General features: G+C 41.6%; 1 protein-coding gene across 2 annotated transcripts in view; it reads right to left on the bottom strand.

Annotated features, from left to right (window-relative positions):
• arhgef28a (Rho guanine nucleotide exchange factor (GEF) 28a) overlaps window positions 1–15,599 on the bottom strand; it is a 535,445-nt gene that overhangs the window by 210,547 nt on the left and 309,299 nt on the right. The gene's annotated exons all lie outside the window — the stretch shown is intronic.

Below are 15,599 nucleotides of genomic sequence, written 5' to 3'. Positions count from 1 at the left end.
TCCCACGAATTCCTAATTGACACAATTTTAAGATACTTCAAGGAATAAGGTTAGGTAATCTTCATAAATCTCACGCTTTGAGTTACTAGCAAGATAAAGTGGTACACAGTTATTACAGAATGTCATCAGTTACTGCAAGCAAGTCAGTATTTTAGGATGAGTGATATTAGCTAGTAAAGCCATGAGGAAACTGCTGATACATAACACCCTGCTGCAAGCACAGCACACTCACAAAATTAGCCTTTGAAGATCAGAAGCAAAATTAGTACAAAGGGGAAAATGTCCCTATAGGCCTGATGGTTCATTTACAAACCTGTATTACATTTCCTTTTTGAGTTAGTTGTATGTTCATTTGCATTAATCTATGAATGTATCTGCCTGTGTTGCTTTGATGGACAAAAAGGGGCTGGATTTTTCAGGGTGCCAAAGTCCTCACTTTCCCAGTAAAAAGACAGGTAAGCCTGACCACAATCCTGACAGCTGCCCCGCACCAATTTAACGTTCGGAGCAACATTAATTGCTTTAAGGCGAGACTTCTGCCCCGATCTTAAGAGGAAGTCCCCACCTTAGGGACTTGCAGCCAATTGGACAGTTGATGGCTTCTTAGTCCTTGCAGCATGAATGGAAGCAATGGTCACCTATGGGACTACAGGCAGTTCCACCATGCTGAGGAGCCCAGGTAAGTCTGAGGTTGGGGTTTGGGAAAGGGAATTGAGGGATTAGGGGGCCAATTTCAGGAGAGCAGGGTGGAGGGTTAACGGGAGAAATGAACTGGGAGTGGGGGGGAGAAATGCTGCCGATGGGCCTTAGGGGCACACGAAGGAGATCGCACCCCATTGCCCGACACCAGCCTGTGCAGCTAAAGCTGCTGGGTGTCCTGCATGGTGTGCACCTCCCACCACCCTGCCACGGGTAAAATACCACCGGCAATGGGATGAGGCCACTTAAGGGCCTCAATAGATATAAGGGCATGTGGAGGGGGGTGGGTGGACCCCTCACATTCTCAAACTTTCAGAGAGTTTGAAGTTGGATGGGTAGGTGGCAAGAAGGTCACTCACTGGATTTTAATGCGTGTTTGGGAACAGCACTCCTGTTCCTCCCAGCTCCCTATTCAGTTAAGCGCATTTCAAACACTTAACATTGTTGATGGCAGCCTGCACCAGTCACTTTAAGGAACCCTTGTTAGGCAGCACATGGACCTGGTTTTCCTGAATGCAGCTGCCCTCAAGCAAACATTAGACTCCTTGTTTGCATATGTAAAGGATGCCTGTTTCATCATGAGTCTTGGACATCTATTTTTCTTGTCTGCACCAATATGGTGGGCAGTGCATTTCTGGCTCATAACAATCATGCACCACCCTCTCTCATTTTCAGAGGCTTCAGAGGCCATTTAGCATCTTAAAAAGTGCTGCATTGTTTACTTTCTAGGTCCCAAATTCTACTTTGTAACTATAGCCCATTTTGGCCATTTTATTTCTAAATTCCAATGAATTTTCATCAGCAGCAGAGAAAAGATCAGAACTGAAGCCAGATCCTCTTTCATCTCCCATCTCTGTCCAATTTTAGACTTGGGTGGGAAGTGGCAAATTTATTTTCTTTAACTAGAAAAGTGTAAACTGCAGCTATGAAGTAAACTACGATGGAAGGAAGGTCATTGATGAAGCAGATGAAGATGGTTGGGCTGAGGACACGACCCTGAAGAACTCCTGCAGTGATGTCCTGGAGCTGAGATGTCTGACCTCCAACAACCACAACCATCTTCCTTTGTGCTAGGTGTGATTCCAACCAGTGGAGAGTTTCCCCCCGATTCCCATTGACTCCAGTTTTGCTAGGGCTCCTTGATGCCACACTCTGTCAAATGCTGCCTTGATGTCAAGGGTTGTTACTCTCACCTCACCTTGGGAGTTCAGCTCTTTTGTCCATGTTTGAACCAAAGCTGTAATGAGGTCAAGAGCTGAATGACCCTGCTGGAACCCAAACTGGGCATCAGTGAGCAGGTTATTGCTAAGCAAGTGCCGCTTGATAGCACTGTTGATGACCTTTTCCATTACTTGTCTGATGATCAAAAGTAGGCTGATGGGGCGGTAACTGGCTGGGTTGGATTTGTCCTGCTTTTTGTGTACAGGGCATACCTGAGCAATTTTCCACATAGCTGGTAGATGCCAGTGTTGAAGCTGTACTGGAACAGCTTGGCTAGGGGTGCGGCAAGTTCTGAAGCATTAGTCTTCAGTACTATTGCTGGAATATTGTCAGGGCCCATAGTCTTTGCAGTATCCAGTGCCGTCAGCCATTTCTTGATATCACAAGGGGTGAATTGAATTGGCTAAAGACTGTGATGCTGGGGACCTCCGGAGAAGGCTGAGATGGATCATCCACTCGGCATTCCTGGCTGAAGATTGTAGCAAATGCTTCAGCCTTATCTTTTGTACTGATATGCTGGGCTCATTGAAGAATGGGGATATTTGTGGAGCCTCCTCCTTCAGTGAGTTGTTTAATTGTCCACCACCATTCAGGACTGATGTGGCAGGACTGCAGAGCTTAGATTTGATCTGTTTGGTTGCGAGATCGCTGTATGGCATGCAAGTAGTCCTGTGTTGTAACTTCACCAGGTTGACATCTCATTTTTAGGTATGCCTGGTGCTGTTTCTCCTGCATTCTTCAATATAAACTGAATTTATTCCTACAAGAACCACAATTAATAAATACTAACATGCACTTTAGATAGTATTTGTCATTAAGGCAGTAACACATCACAGTGTAATCTCCACTGTTCAAAGAATAGAGCACATTCTTTATATTCTGCAGGAGTTTGGGATTAAGAGATCTTTAACACAAATAAGCTAGTAGAAGCATGCATGAAGATGTATTTGAAAAGTATTTTCTGTGTGACGATTACACATGATTCAATGAATTACTACACACCACGAATGGATTGATTAGCAGACAACCCTATGTGTTACTTAATTTCTTTGCATTTGACACAAAACCTGATTTCGTAGAGCCAACCCATTTATCCTGCTGAGCAGCTCTACAAACATGAATTTCTTTATAAAATGTATGTGGATATATTCTGCTTACATGCAGATAATAGAAATTCTGGATCATAAATTGATAGAGTTGACATAATACTCTGAAGGGCAGTTAAGGTCTGTTTAAGCATTGCGACCTGAAGTTATTTAAATCATCAGTCGCTTAAAGATGAAAAAAAAGGTTGAAGCTTTCAAAGTTTAAAAAAAAAACACCTTCTGCTGGACTGCATTGCTTGATAGGCCATCTGGTATAGGTTAGAAAAAAATTGCCATTTGTTCTTTCTATTTCAAAAGAGTTCTTTGTTGACATTTCCCAATAGCTGTGCTCATTATGAATGCTTAGATTAGATTCAAAAGCTACAAAAGCACTTACCTCGGGTGGGGGGGGGGGTGCTAAAATTTGATTGACAGTTTATAGAGGCTATTAAAGAATTAGCTTTCTTTGAAGTGGCTACTGAATAGCAGTGTGTTTCTTTTTTTTATAACAGATTGCCCACTTCAAAGGATTTAAAATCTTTGAATGGGTTTCATGAATGGGAGTTTCTCACATCATCAAGTGAAAGATCTATTAGATTATATTTTTTCAACTCCACATGGCTCCTGACTTCTGTCCATAGTGGATACTGGGTGAGTGGCTTTGGAGGTGGAATGGGGATATGAGATGGCATGGCGGTCGTATCAATGGCATGGGGTTGGTGGGGGGCATGAATTTGCATAGAGGGTGCATGCAGGGAGGGTGTGGTTGAGGGGGTGTGCAGGGTGAGGGCTAGAGGGTGTAACAGCTTCTAAAACAGCTGGGACAAATTCCAGAGAACCAAAGCAGCCCACCTTGGCAATTGCTCCCTTGCCACCCACCCCAATCCCCCATGGCTGCCTACAATCTGCACCTGTGGCGATGGGCCAGATTGTATCCCAAACCCACATTCTCAGTGTGAAAAGTGGGTGTAATGGGGTCCTTTAAACCAAGGCAGGTCTTCCAAGTCAGGAAATTCCGCGACTTGGTAGTGAAATCAGGCTCACAATACCTGAAATCCAAAGAGAAAGGGTCAAAACTAGAGGTTTAGGAGAAAATACATGTGCAAATTGAAGCCTTCTGAAAGAGGAGTAGGCTTATTAATGAAGAGGAGGTGAAATGGTCAAAGTAATTTCCTGTAGCAAGCCAGTTAAGAAATCCTGCAAAGCTTACAATGCAAAGCTGTTGCCATATATTGGGAATGGGAAAGTGGAAAGGGCGGAGAGCACTCTTATTTTTCAAAAGTTACCAGCAGTCAATTCAGCAATACAAGCTTAGATCAAGGGCAAAGCTTACACAATTTGTTTATTGGTTGTTACCAATTTAACTATTCAAAGGAAATAGATAAATCTCATAGTGAAATTGCATTCCTGGACGTTCATATATTTTATGAAAGATAAACTAATTTGTTGGTTCAAACTTGGCCAAGTGCTTATCATAAGAGTGCTTATCAGTTCGCCTTCTCGAAGATAAGGGAAACACATGTGGGGCACTTGTGAGATCACAATACCTAGTATGAGTAATGAGGGATCCTATGACTAATGGGGAACAAAGCAGCAGGTTAGCGTGTTGGGGGGGGGGTGGATTCAACTTCATCGAAAATTATGAAAAAACTGAAAAGAAAGGAGAGCCAACAAGAAGCTATTAAAGTCTCCAGAACACAAAATAAGACAGAGTGTTTCGAAAGGGCTAGGAATCTAACTTCAAGCACATCAGATAAAGGGACGACAATGAGAAAGGGGACGGGAAATACAGGACTGAAGGTGTTGTATCTGAATGCACGCAGTATACGAAATAAGGTAAATGAGCTTGTGGTGCAGATTGAAATTGGCAGGTATGATGTGGTGGGCATCACGGAGACATGGCTGCAAGGCGATCAAGACTGGGAGCTAAATGTCCAAGGATATACTTCCTATCGAAAAGATAGGTAGGTTAGCAGAGGGGGTGGGGTTGCTTTGTTAATAAGAAATGAAATTAAATCGATAGCAAGAAATGACGTAAGGTCAGATGTAGAATCTGTGTGAGTAGAGTTGAGGAACTGCAAAGGTAAAAAAACCATAATGGGAGTTATGTACAGGCCTCCGAACAATAGTCAGGATGTGGGGCACAAGATACACCAGGAGATAGAAAAAACGTGTAAGAAAGGCAAGGTTACAGCGATCATGGGGGAGTTCAATATGCAGGTAGACTGGGAAAATCAGGTTGGTAGTGGATCTCAAGAAAAGGAATTTGTGGAATGTCTACGAGATGGCTTTTAGGAGCAGCTTGTGGTGGAGCCCACTAGGGAACAGGCAATTCTAGATTTAGTGATGTGTAATGAGGCAGATTTGATAAGGGAGCTTAAGGTGGAGAAACCCTAAGGAGGAAGTGACCATAATATGATCAAATTTACCCTGCAATTTGAGAGGAAAAAGCTGGAATCAGATGTAACGGTATTACAGTTGAATAAAGGCAACTACAGAGGCATGAGGGAGGAGCTGGTCAGAATTGACTGGGAGATGAGCCTAGCAGGAAAGACACTGGAACAGCAATAGCAGGAGTTTCTGGGAGTAATTTGGGAAACACAGCAAAAATTCAACCCTAGGAAGAAGAAGCACACTAAAGGGAGGACAAGGCAACTATGGCTGACAAGGGAAGTCAGGGACAACATAAAAGCTAAAGAGAAAATATACAATGCGGCAAAGAGCAGTGGGGAACCAGGGGATTGGGAAGCCTATAAAGACCAACAGAGGAGAACTAAAAAAGAAATAAGGAGGGAGAAGATTAAATATGAGGGTAAACTAACCAGTAATATAAAAGAAGATTGCAAGAGGTTTTTTTAGATATATAAAGGGTAAGAGAGAGGCAAAAGTGGACATTGGGCTGCTGGAAAATGACACTGGAGAAGTAGTAGTGGGGAACAAAGAAATAGCAGAGGAACTGAATAGGTACTTTGCGTCAGTCTGCACGGTGGAAGACACGAGTAACATCACCAAAGCTCAAGAGAGTCAGGGGGCAGAGGTGAGTATGGTGGCCATTACCAAGGAGAAGGTGCTAGGAAAACTGAAAGGTCTGACGGTGGATAAATCACCTGGAACAGATGGATTACACCCCAGAGTTCTGAAGGAGATAGCTGAAGAGATAGTGGAGGCGTTAGTGGTGATCTTTCAGGAATCACTTGAGTCAGGGAGGGTCCCAGAGGACTGGAAAATTGCTAATGTAACCCCCCTGTTTAAGAAGGGAGTGAGGCAAAAGACGGGAAATTACAGGCTGATTAACCTGACCTCAGTCGTTGGTAAGATTTTAAAGTCCATTATTAAGGATGAGATTTCAGAATACTTGGAAGTGCACGGTAAAATCGGGCAAAGTCAGCATGGTTTCATCAAGGGGAGGTCATGCAGTTTGGTAGGAAGAATAGAGGCATAGACTATTTTCTAAATGGGAAGAGAATTCAGAAATTGGGAGAGCAAACGGACTTGGGAGTCCTCGTCCAGGATTCTCTTAAGATTAACTTGCAGGTTGAGTTGGTAGTTAGGAAGGCAAATGCAATGTTGGCATTTATTTCGAGAGGACTAGAATATAAAAGCAGGGATGTGCTGATGAGGCTTTATAAGGCTCTGGTCAGACCACATTTAGAATATTGTGAGCAATTTTGGGCCCCGCACCTCAGGAAGGATGTTCTGGCCCTGGAGAGGGTCCAGAGGAGGTTCACGAGAACGATCCCAGGAATGAAAGGCTTAACATATGAGGAACATTTGAGGACTCTGGGTCTATACTCGGTGGAGTTTAGAAGGATGAGGGGGGATCTGATTGAAACTTACAGAATACTGAAAGGCCTGGATAGAGTGGATGTGGGGAAGATATTTCCATTAGTAGGAGAGACTAGGACCCGAGGGCACAGCCTCAGAGTAAAGGGAAGACCTTTTAGAACACAGATGAGGAGAAACCTCTTTAGCCAGCGAGTGGTGAATCTATGGAATTCATTGCCACAGAAGGCTGTGGAGGCCAGGTCATTGAGTGTATTTAAAACCAAGATAGATAGGTCCTTGATTGGTAACGGGATCAAAGGTTATGGGGAGAAGGCGGGAGAGTGGAGTTGAGAAACTTATCAGCCATGATTGAATGTCGGAGCGGACTCGATGGACTGAATGGCCTAATTTCTGCTCCTATGTCTTATGGTTTTAGCCTCCAGCTCACATTCTCTAGGTTGTAGAGGACATGAAATCAGTTTATGGGAATGATTAATGATGCCAAATCCAAGAGAAAAGTGCCAATCCTAAAGTAAAAGCATGCAAATGCCTAAACAGCTTAAAATCCATTCCCTGTCAATGTTGGCACAGCAGGGTTTGGAGGACAAGGTCACAACAGGTCTGGGAACAGCACCACAGAACAGGCAGAGGGGAAAAATGGGTACCTCATAGTGCAGGGGTAGAAGGGTTAGCTGAAGGCTCTAAACTCATTGAGAGGCAATAGCAGGAACTGTCAGGTAATAGGTTGAATTCTTATGGGTCTGATCGTATGTGGCACAGTATCACCTGCTTTGAAAATGGTACACCAAGTATTACAGTCTAGTGTGATGTAACCAGCATGATGTGTAATTACAGGATGAAAAAATTACATAGATGCTTTTCATTTTAAATGCAAATCTAGGAACTTATAATTGAAAAATCAGTACAAATGTATGCTAAACAGTGACAGCCAGAAGTAAGATTTTATTGGGAGAAGTGGATGCAAATATAATTTTTTTAAAAACATATTATGTAAATATAGAAAAGCTGGTTCAGTCACATATTTGTATTCCCAAGTTGCAAATCATCAGTGTCATGAAGCCTATTCCAGAAGAAGATCTGCATCATGTTGGTGCTAATTCCTAACTAGAAATTAGGAATATCTTTATTAGAAAGTACAGCTTCAGTTTATAGATGAGCCAATTTTCTTATACCATTACAAGTGTATTTATGGCTTTGTTAAAGAAAGCACCATTGTTATGATTAATAAGGAACATGAGGGCAAGCTTGCACACGGGCATTCAGACAAGCCACTGTCACCACTCTGCTGCCTCACTGCATAACTGGAGCTATTTACCCCAAAAGGCTGGATCCTGGGGTCAGCCACATGCCCAGGTTTAGGAGGATGATCTCTCAAAATTAGATAGTTGTAAAAGAGCTCTAGATCCCACTGCCAGCGCCTCAGTATGCACAGGTCACCAAAGCTTCCACTCACTCCCCCGGCAGAGTTCTAGTCTACAAGATGCTCTCCCCTCACAAATAAAATCAAAAGTAAGGGCTTGGGGAAACCTAATTGCACTTGGTGCTGCTATTAGTATCACTAGTCAAGTGAGTGCCAAGATACAAAGGACTAGGTAGATGAGTGAAGTAACCTGTCTGTAAACATCACTGTGTCTCTTGTCTGTAATGTACAAAATAAATATAGTACCTTCCTATCACTCCAGTCAGCCAGATGATAGGCCTTTAGCTAAAAGTGAGTGGTTTTGTATTGCTTAGTGTTAACAATTTTCAAACTTGCAAGTAGAAATTTGGTGAGGTCTTCTATCTTTCATTTAAGTTATGTGAGTTTTATAATATTCCTACTTACAGACAATTTTTGTACATAATGTTTGTTGTATGAACATTTCCATGTTACAAGTAGAAATTTGATTAGTGCAGTCAGGCCTACAATGAAGCTGTTTACACGATGCCAATGATAATTCTAGCTCATTTATCTAAGGTTGATGCTGTATCAAATAATATTTGTGTCAGCAAAACATCTTATCTATCATAAATTAAATGTAATCACTTAAGTAATTTGTTTCTAGGGTTTGTTACCAGGTAATTACAAGCAGCTAGACTTTTTCAAGACAAATAAAAGAATTTTGGCAAGCTTTCCATTTCTCAAATTTTGAAGAGTTGGGTATCAAGCATCTACATTCCAGAATGAGCTTCTCCAGACAATGACTAGGCAGAAGTATCAATCATGTTAAAATAGCAAATAAACTGCCCAGTACCATCACATCAATTAGTTCAAGAATGATGGATGGAATTCTCTCCCACTGACTACGGATAGGGAAAAAATTCTACCCTTGGTCGTTAAAATACTGAAACTTGGTCAACAGAAAAATCTGTTCCAGCACATCAGCTTCATGTAAAAGGCCTCAGTGGGAGGTTTTCCAGTTTGTGAGTGTTAGAGTGTTATTTAATGGGGTTAAAGTTAGATGGACATTACTTCCACACACACACAACCCCACCAACTCCCACCACCGCCCCCCACACACACATACACACAGCCCCCCAACACACACATATTTATTAGAGGACTGAAACATACTCTTTAAGAAACTCCGACAAAGTCAGATGCTGCAGCGAGTCTGCTAGCTCCGAACAGCCTTCCTCATCAGCTGACTGTGACCGATTGCGAAAACTAAGTTCCCTACAGAAAATGATAAATGCCTGAAATTTTGCTGCAATATACAATATGACTGACAGAACTACAGGATCATACATTCATACAATGCAGTTATCACCTTGTTCTTAATTGCCACAGATTATCTGATAGAGAAATGTATTTTTGAACATTGGGAGAAAACTCCTATGTAGACTTAGAAAACCTCCTTTATGAAATTCTGTGTAAATTCCCATGTTAGTGGTATAGGCTTACTGGATTTTTTACCTGGATAATTCAAGTGAAATAGAATATTAACTGACCATTTGTAACTATGTGGTATTGTGAATACGTGTTATCTAATGTTACTCAAAGTTTGTCGTTAGGTCTATATTCACATTATCAGTATGATGTTACATGATTAATAAGGAATGCTACAAAATTTGCTGGCAATTTTAAGGCAAGTGGCCAAGTAATTTGTGCAAGGGAGGTTGATACCAGTCAACAGGATCGAAGTAAATTAAATCTACAGAATGGTCTTTGATCCCAAGCCACACAAGTGATTAGTCCACAAGAAAGATAAGTATGGAATTGGAGGCAGGTGTGCAAGATGGGGTGAAAATTGTCTAAATGAGAGGAACATGCAAGAATACATAGGAGACCGAAACTGGTCATTTTGCCTCCTTTTGAGAGTATGGCAGGGGGTCACTAGCAAGGTGCCGTATGGTTCAGTGCTGGGACTACTGCTGTTTGCAATGTGTGTAAATGATTTGGAGCTGTGGGCAGATACAAATCCATCTAGGTTTGCACCTGAGACCAAATGGGAGGTTAAATTTGAAATAATAAGGAAGATGTAAATCAAATATAAAGAGATCTGGATTCTTTGGGAAGGTGGAAAAATGAGTGGCAAACAGCACTTAATATGAACAAATGCAAGATAATAAGCCCACAGGACAGCAAATAAATGGTATGAATATAAATTAAACAGCTCTTAGCTATAAGACATAACAAAAGGGAAGGATTTATGGAATATTAATGGATAGCCAGCTGAAACCAACACAATATATAGCAGTAGCAGCAAGAAAAGCTAACCACATCTTGCGATGTAAAGTGATATGTATAGGACATAAACACTAGGTGGTGAAAATGAATATGTACAACAAAGTTACTTTGTGCAATTCTGCTCGCCATACTACAGCTGGAATATCTAAGTGCTGGAGCATGCAGAGAGGGTCAACCAAACTGAAATCTAATTCAAGACATCCGAGCTTTTCGGCACAAACTTCAAAACTAGAAGAGAGACACAGGCAGTATATATATAGACTTAACTACTATATGCAGAATTTGGTGAACACGTGGATTGGACTTCACACATAGGCAGTGGAGGCTGATAGTGGGTGGAAAACTTTATGGGAGAATTGATGCTTTTTGAGAGAGTGGCTATTTGAGAGATTAATTTTTTGGGACTTGCATAATGGACTACAGAATCTTTCCTAGTCTTGTAGCTTCCCATGTTAATATGGCAATACTTAATGCAAGAAACATGTTAAATTGTACAAACTATAAAAAGGAAATAAGAAATGATATGCACTGGCAACACTGGAATGGAAAATGGTTCAAATATGATTACCAATCATTCATTAAAAGTGTGCAATCAATGAGAAGCCATGCTTAACAAAGCTAATTAAGTATTAGGGAACATCTTAAGAAATTTGTCTGTAATTAGAGTATTTAAACTACGTCTCATCAGTATGACCAAACTTGGAATGCAGACTTCTGATTATATGGTTAAACCCGATTAAACCTGAGGGCTGAATTTTCCCCCCGTTCGGGGGGGAGGGGTGTTGTGCGGGGGCGGGCACCCCCGATTGCCGCCGCCATTTTATGTGGACAGGCCAGTTAAGCACTGAGCACTCCCTGAGCAGGCAGTGGGGGTGATTCCCTGACTTGTTCCCTGCGCTCTTTTGTGCATGCGTGCAAAAGAGTGCAGAGATCTCCCTGACGCACGGAGAGAAACAAAAACTTTTAAAACATGTCTCCTCATGTGACACTGTCACATGAGCTGGGACATGTGAAAGAATTATTTTTAACATTTTTATTGACTTTTAAAACACTTCATGAACCCTCATCCTGCCCGGGGATGAGGTTTGATGAAAAATGCGAAGGCCGCCAGGGCCCTTCGCCTGCCCTTAAGGTTGGACGGGCAGCTCAGCTATTTGAATTAATTACTATTTAAATGGCCTTAATAAGCCTTTGACAATTCAGCGGGCACACCACCAAACTGAAAATCTAAATGACGCGTGGTGATGTCAGGACGCCCGCCCGACATCACCGCGCATCATTTTATGCGTCAGCGAGCAGGCCCCGCCCCCGCTCGCCGACCGGAGAACTCTGCCCAGAATTACACTCCTCATCCATAAGATGAAACTGAAGACAAGGGTTAAACTAAAAAAAGCTTTTGAAACACCAATGTTGATATATTATGGTCTGAGCAGACACAGGTAGCTGCTTTCCATTTTAAGGCATCTGTACAAACATTCAGCATTAGTGTAGAGTCCACCATTAAACTCTGCATGAAAGTTGAGGTGAGGCATAAGGTGTTGTGATGCAGCTAATAAGTACTTATGTCAACTTCTTTTAGCACTGCAATAAGTGAAGAGGGTTGTCAGTGTTCATTATATAGTTAAATTGTTTTGTTTGTTTCTTACAAACTTGTTCTGCTGATATTACACTATTAAACCAATCTTTCTGAAAAATCAATTTTACTTTTGACCAGAAAAAGTTAATACATTCCCATAGCTGATTTCACCTGGTTGTTTTCGTTTAAATTCCAGAGAACATAATAAAGCCTGGAAACCTGTTTATGTAATATTCAATGTAAATTTGGCCAATTTACAACAATAACATCTTGCATTTATAAAATGGATTTAAATTAGTAAAACATACCAAAACACTTCATCGGAGCAACATCAGGCAAAAATTTGACACCATTAGGGTAGGGAACCAAAAGCTATCAAAGGAGTAGGTTTTAAGGAGTGACTTAAAGGAGGAGTGAGAGAGATAGAGAGCTGAAGAAGTTTAGGGAGGGAATTTCAGAGCTTTGGGCCCAGGTACTAACACATGATTGCCGATGGCAGAACGGAGGAAATAGGGAATGGGCAAGAGATTGGTATTGAAAGAGAAAAGGGATCTCAGGGCGTTGTAGGGCTGGAAGTTATTTTAGAGGTAGGGAGTGATGGGCCAAACAGGGATTTGAACATAAGGATGAACATTTTAAAGCTGTGATGTTCCCAAACTAGGAGCCAATATAGATCTCTGAGCATAGGGGTGACAGGGGAGTAGGACTTGATTAGGACATGGGTAGCAGAGTCCTCATGGGATTAAGTGACTTGGCTTTGTGATAGTAATGATGGAAAGACTGTCAACATTCACCATCATTGTTCTTCTGAAACTGACAGCAATTTCTTGCTCTCACATGAACAGTTAACGTGGAAATCCAAACGTAATCGTCAATGATCCTGCACCTCTTCATAGGGTGCACTGTTAATGTCCTCCCAGACTGCAATCAGATTATAATCACTGAACTGACAAAAATTGCCCTTTTACGCTATCAATCTCATCGTAAACACTCTTGAGGAAGCTACACTTTATTGGATGAAATGTAACTGAATTTTTAATGGCATTAGAAACTCTTAATTACTACTGACAAATCTTTGTGGTCCTAGAAAACTAATTTTATATTTGTCGAATGTCAAAGTTCTCCATTTTAATTTGAGAAAAATCACATTTTTTTAAAAGTTTGTTCATGATATCCCAGCTTCTATCCCTAATCCCATGTGTGTGTCCCAATAATTTATTTTGTTTTTTTGTATATTAAATTGAAAGTGAAGGATATCAGGGTATTTTACTTCCTAGTTTGCAGTCTATGAAAATACTTTTTTTTAATACATTTTAACGGGGTGTGGGCGTCGCTGGCTAGCCTGGCATTTATTGCCCATCCCTAATTGCCCTTGAGATGTGACTTAGTTGCTTACCCAGTTTAATGACATCACTTTTCTTAATCCTGGAGACTCCCTTAATTTATTTGTGCCAGAGTCAAACTGACATTGGACAAGGGAAATCCATGCCACAGAGATCACCAGATCTTTACAGGCAGTTTTCTTTTAAGGTCAGTGAATACCACTGCTATGCTGGTGACCTCGAAATCCAGGCCATGAAGTTTAGTTGCATCCATGAAAAGAGAAACTGAGCAAGTTCTCTGGAAGGAGTGGATTTCATGGTCTGAGTGGCCTTTTCATGTTTTGCATTCTTGAAGCTAGCTGACAGTCACTTACTTCTTTTGAGTTGGTCATGGTGTTCTGGAAAAGCATCATGTGCCCTATGTCGTACTGGGCAAATACTGCCAGTGGCAGGCACAGCCACAGTCAATAAAAGCAGTTGGGCTAGCATCCATCAAAAGCTCACTCTCTCCCATACGTAATACAAACAAACATGCATACAAACATACAAATTAGGAGCGGGAGTAGGCCATTTGGCCTCTCAAGCCTGCTCCTCTCTTTGATAAGATCATGGCTGATCTGATTGTGACCTCAACTCTACTTCTTTGTCTACTCCCTAATACCTTTGACTCCCTTATTAATCAAGAATCTATCTAACTCAGCCTTGAAAAACATTCAACAACCCTGCCTCCACTGTTCCATGAGGAAGAAAATTCCACATACGAACGACTCTCTGAAAAAAAAATTCTCCTCATCTCTGTCTTAAATCAGAGGCCCTTATTTTTAAACTGTCCCCTAGTCCTAATCTCTCCCACAGGGGGAAACATCCTCTTAGCAGCCACCCTGTCAAGTACCCTCAGGATGTTATATGTTTCAATAAGATCAACTCTCATTCTTCTAAATTCCAATGAATGCAGGCCCAACCTGTCCAACCTTTCCTCATAAGATAAGCCCTTCATCCCAGGAATCAGTCGCTAAACTGCTTCTAATGCAATTATATCCTTTCTTAAGTAAAGAGAGCAAAGCTGTACACAGTACTCCAAATGTGGTCTCACTAAGGCCTTGCACAACTGTAACAAAACGTCACTATTTTTATACTCAATTCCCCTTGCAATAAATGGCAACATTCAATTTCCCTTCTTAATCACTTGCTGTACCTGCATTTTAACTTTTTGTGATTCATGTGCCTGGACACTCAGATCCCTCAGTACTACAAAGTTCTGCAATCTCTCTCCATTTGAATAATATACTGCTTTTCTATTCTTCCTGCCAAAATTGTTAAGCTCACATTTTCACATATTACACATCATCTGCCAAATTTCTCACTTAGCCTATCAATATTCCTTTGCAGAATTATGTCCTCTTCATATCCGACTCCCCTATCTTTTCTCAGCAAATTTAGCAACAATGCCTTCTGTCCCTTCATCCAAAACATTGATATAGATTATAAATAGTTGAGGCCCCAGCATTGACCCCTATGGCTCTCCACTAGTTACAGCTTGTCAACCTGAAAATCACCCATTTATCTCTACTCGCTGCTTCCCGTTAGCTAACCAATCTTCCATTCATGCTAATATGTTACCCCTTGAACAATGAACTCTTATTTTGATGTGACACCTTATCAAATGTCTTTTGGAAATCCAAGTACACACACAAAAGCCGGGATTTTCCAGCCCGTTGCAGGGAATGTGGCAGGCCAGCCAAAAGTCCATTGAGTTTCGGCAGGACCAGACGATCCCGGCAGCAGGTGGGGCTGGAAAATCCCGCCCATAGTATTGACATTAGAGCACTTGTGTCATGTACTTGGGAGCAGTATATTGACCAACCAAGGAATGAACCGATGCATGGAACTCCAAATTAAACAATTCTCCCTTCCTGATCGAATGGCAATTCAAAAAAAAGCCTTAGCATAGTTGAGACTTGCATACATCCAGCACTTTTTAGCAGGCAGGTTCATGTCAATGTCTCCAACTGGTGGGACATAATACTCACAATAATGGGGATTCTTGCTTTAAGTACAGAAATGGCAATCCAGATCATTAATGCTGGAAGTGGCACAAAGTGAAGGAGAGATGCCAGTCCACTGCAGGAGGCACCATTGTTTCCTAGGAACAGGCAAAGGGAAATGGTTGCCAGAGGGAGAAAACATGCACAACGTAAGGGCCTAGACAGAACTCTAGAGAAGAGAGGCAGAATGCAAAG

This window comes from Carcharodon carcharias, chromosome 4, assembly GCF_017639515.1.
Source record: "Carcharodon carcharias isolate sCarCar2 chromosome 4, sCarCar2.pri, whole genome shotgun sequence".
NCBI lineage: Eukaryota > Metazoa > Chordata > Chondrichthyes > Lamniformes > Lamnidae > Carcharodon > Carcharodon carcharias.
This window is presented reverse-complemented; position numbering and strand designations above follow the sequence as displayed.